Consider the following 4,237-nt stretch of genomic DNA (forward strand, 5'->3'; position numbering starts at 1 on the left):
CACGGTACTCTACCCAGGGGGAAAGCTTGAGGCTCTGTCTCAAAAAAAAAGAAAAAGAAAAAGAAACGTAACACTGCATCATGTACATTAGGTGAGGTCCCCCCAAATACCATCCCTTCTCCCATGTCCCCCCTCCCCTCCTGTCTCTGTCCTCTTCCCATCTACTTTCTGGACTATAGTTATGTTTTGCCATTTGTATGAGTGTGTAGGTGGTAATATATTGATTTCATAGTAGTATTGAGTACATTGAATACTTTTTTTTCCATTCTTGAGATACTTTACTAAGAAGAATATGTTCCAGCTACATCCGGGTAAACATAAAAGACATGAAGTCTCCATCTTTTTTATGGCTGCATAGTATTCCATGGTGTACATATACCACTATTTGCTAATCTATTCATGGGTCAATGGGTACTTGGGCTGTTTCCATGTCTTGGCTATTATGAATTGGGCTGCAATAAACATTCTGGTGCAAATGTCTTTGTTGTAAAGTAATTTCTGATCATTTGAGTATATATCTAGTAGAGGAATTGCAGGATCGAATGGTAAGTCTACTTTTAGTTCCTTGAGTGTTCTCCAAACTTCTTTCCAAAAAGGTAATATTAGCTTGCATTCCCAACAGCAGTGTAGAAGCGTTCCCTTCTCTCCACATCCATGCAAACATCTGTAGTTTTGGGATTTTGTGATGTGGATCTTACTGGAGTTAGATGATATCTCAAAGTGGTTTTGATTGGCATTTCTCTGTTGATTAAGTATGATGAGCATTTTTTTCATGTGTTTGTAGGCCATACACCTGTCTTAATCAGAGAAGTTTCTGTTCAAGTCTCTTGCCCACATAGAAATGGGGTTATTAGAGGAACAAGATGACAGCCACAAAATAGCTTCCTTGCAACTGGGTATGGTGAGACTGGGGTGAGAAGACTCCAGGCATCTGGCTGCTGAAATCTACCCAGAAACTTCCCTTTGAGGACACAGGGAATCAGCAAGAAACTTCTGGACCCCATGAGGAGGACAAAAGCAGTGGAGAACTGGCAGTGGTTGTGTGTGTTTCTTCAGTCTAACCTGCCAGCAGCTGTAAGTACAGCAGCAGTGAGATTGCAAACTGGAGAGGCCTTACTTGTGAGCTGTTTTGGTTTTTGTGGACTTGGCACTCAGTTGATCTATCTTGGGAGAACTTGGGCAAGGGTGCAGAGGACTTTAAGTATTGTCTAGGGCCCCAGACTGAGCCACTGAGCCAGTCAGAGCTAATAGTGTCTAGCTTTGGGCCACACAGAACCACTGTGGGAGAACTGCCCCAGCAAGCTCTGCCCTCAAGGTTGCAGAGCAAGGATCAGACAGGAAACCTTGAGCGAGTAATCTAGTGACTGAGCAGCCTAAAGGCGGGGACTGAAATGCCTTACAGTCCTGACACTCAGGGGCATAGAGTGAGACTGGTTTTGGCACACTAGGTAAGTGGACAGCCACTTCAGGAGTGATCCCAGTGACAAATGCTTTCCTGAGAAAGCTTACTTAGCTAAGGTTAGCAGTGTGAAGTGCCTTCTATGCAGGCTGAGGAGAGATTTATGCTCTCTACCAGGCAGGGTTTGAGAAATCAGCAGAGGCCTCCAGTCTCCATCTTGTATAACCATGTCAGCATTCTGATTAACATCTCATACCCAAGAGATAACCTGTTGCCCAGACAATATTAAGCAAGATATGGATACTGCTTTGTTTTTTTGGTTATTTTTTGTTTGGTTTTGTTTTGTTGTTTTGTTTTTAAATTTTAACATTTCCCCTCTAGATTTTTCCCTTTATTTTCTTTCTTAATTATTCTAGCTTAAATATAATTTTCCATTGTTGCCTTCTTTAACAATTAGAACTTCATTTTTGCTAGTGTTTCTACCCCCTGTTAATTGGTTTTTCCCCCAATTTTAGCCCATAAAATTTTCTGTTCACTTGTTTTGGTTTGATTTATAGCATTTTTTATCTTTCCTCTCTACTTGGTGGAGGTGGGGTACTGTGTCCAAACAGGCTAGCAAAGAGCTGCTGACCTCAAGGGAACCACTCAACCTGGCACCCCCAGAGGTTGGGGGTTTTTAAGGTTGAGTCAAAGTATCCTACTATTCATATATATTGCTCCTGTCTCCCTCTTTCTGTGCCTCTTCTCTTTTTGTCAATATTCTTTTTACTCAACCCCTCTCCTTTCTTTCTCTCTTTTTTTTCTTTTTTCCGTTCTTGCTGTTCAATCATCTCATCCTTCTGGTCTGGTACTAAAGGACTCATTGAAACCCTAGTCCAGAGACACTGTAAGTTAAAGAGCAAGAGAGGGATGGAGCCAACATGGCAGACTGCAGCCAGCTTTTTGAAGAAGCTTCCGTCCAGAAGGAGGCTTGAGGGACAGAAGTTTAGCAAGTTGGCTGATGGTTTGGAGCAGAGCCAAGAGAGAAGATTGAAGAGTGCACTTCGACCTTTCTGAGGCGAGTTGCAACCCCCAAAAATACAACCAAAAGGTACAAAATCCACCACCAAGTGGATGGGAGTCCCCTACCCCACAACAAGGGCTCGCAGTTTACTCCATGCAAACAAGTGAGCAGAGTTCAAACTTCCTCCCACTCTATCCCACAGCAGAGAACCCCTAAAAACTGAACCTCCTACCCCTGCTGGCATGCCACAGAACCCTCCGGCCAGGCATAAAACTGTATAAAACTGTATATATTCTCCACTTGCAACATTGAACTCCAAGGAGTCCCCACCCACCCACTTCGAGGTCTGGAGGTTTGTTAACCTATGGAATCCAGATTCTCGGGCATCTCCTTGAGAGAAGTGGAGGGGGAAAGGGCTGGTGCTCTTCTGTGCTGACTGTGACACAGGCGTGAGGAGAAGAAAAGAGGCTCAGGGGACACCAATACAGCAACAGTGGCATCCTGAGCTGCAAACTGACGCCATTCCAGCCCCATCTCTCTGGGCAAACAGAGTTTCTGGACAGCAGCCACAGGCAAAATGCAGATAACTTTCGTAAGTAAAGCACCAGCCCTCGGGGTCTAATCCACCTGAGACAAAGGCAGTGGGCAGGCAGAGGCTAGAATTGACACCTAAGTGTAAACTGCTATTTGTCTGCTGCCCAGAGCTGAATGCAACCTCCGACTTGCAGAGAAATCTAGCTGGACAGAAGCCTAATTTAAACACACTAGGCCCCCGCTGCTGAACTCAGATTTCTGGCTGATTTTGCCAGTTGTAAACCCCGGGAACAGTGGCCTACTGGAGTAAATAGGGTCACAGACCTGGGGGATTACAAGTGACTGGGCGCAAGGTGGGGAAGGAGGTATTAACCTTCCCAGACTAACCCATTTGCCAGGTAGGTCCCTTTGCCCTCATGGATCAGGGTGGGCCCAAAACTGCTTGCTAGAGTCACACACCTCACAGGCAGCAGAGGAGATCCCTGCCCCAGGCTCCTGCTCTGGGCAGGCCCAGAACTGCTTGCTAGTGCTGCAGGCATCCCGTGGGCAGTGGCACAGGAGTTCTCTATTCCAGGTAGACCCAAAACATCTTGGTAGAGACACACACACACCACAGGGGCCAGGGGAGGAATTCCCCGCTCCAGGCACCCAAGCTGGGTGGGCCTAGAACTGCTTGCTAGAGCCATCCACGCCCTGCAGGTGGTGGTGGAGGGGTCTACCATTTTGGGCTGACCCAGAACTGTTTGCTAGAGCCACGTACATCCCACAGACAGAGGTGGGGAAGTTCCTTGTTCCGGGCTCCCACGCTGGGAGGGCACAGATCAGCTTGCTAGTGCTGCATGCATCCAACAAGTGATGGTCAAGGAGTCCTCTACTCCCCCCCCAGCTACTCTGGCAGGGCTGAACTGGGACTGATCTGGTCACTCACATACCCTGAGCTACCACTGCCATTCCCCCACCCCCTGGCTGCTCCAGGGTGCTGAACTCGGACTGATCTAGCTACTACAGTTCTCCTGTTCTACCAGTTACCCCAGAGGGACCAAACTAGGACTGATCCAGCTGCTGCCGGTCTCCTGCCCCCCGGTTGCCCAGGCAGGCTGAACGAGGTCTAATCCAGCCATGCACACTCCCATGTAGCTGCTACCATTACACTGCACCCCAGTTGCCCCAGCACCCAAGAACTAGGAGAAGACAACAGACACACTCTGCCTGTCTCTCTGGGCAACCAGAAGAAGCCACCAACTGATAAGGCCTCCAAACAAGGTAAACTCAGCATGGGGCAGAATCAGCGGAAAAACTCT

Source organism: Otolemur garnettii, unplaced genomic scaffold (assembly GCF_000181295.1).
Source record: "Otolemur garnettii isolate 467f Iridium unplaced genomic scaffold, OtoGar3 scaffold00146, whole genome shotgun sequence".
Taxonomy (NCBI): domain Eukaryota; kingdom Metazoa; phylum Chordata; class Mammalia; order Primates; family Galagidae; genus Otolemur; species Otolemur garnettii.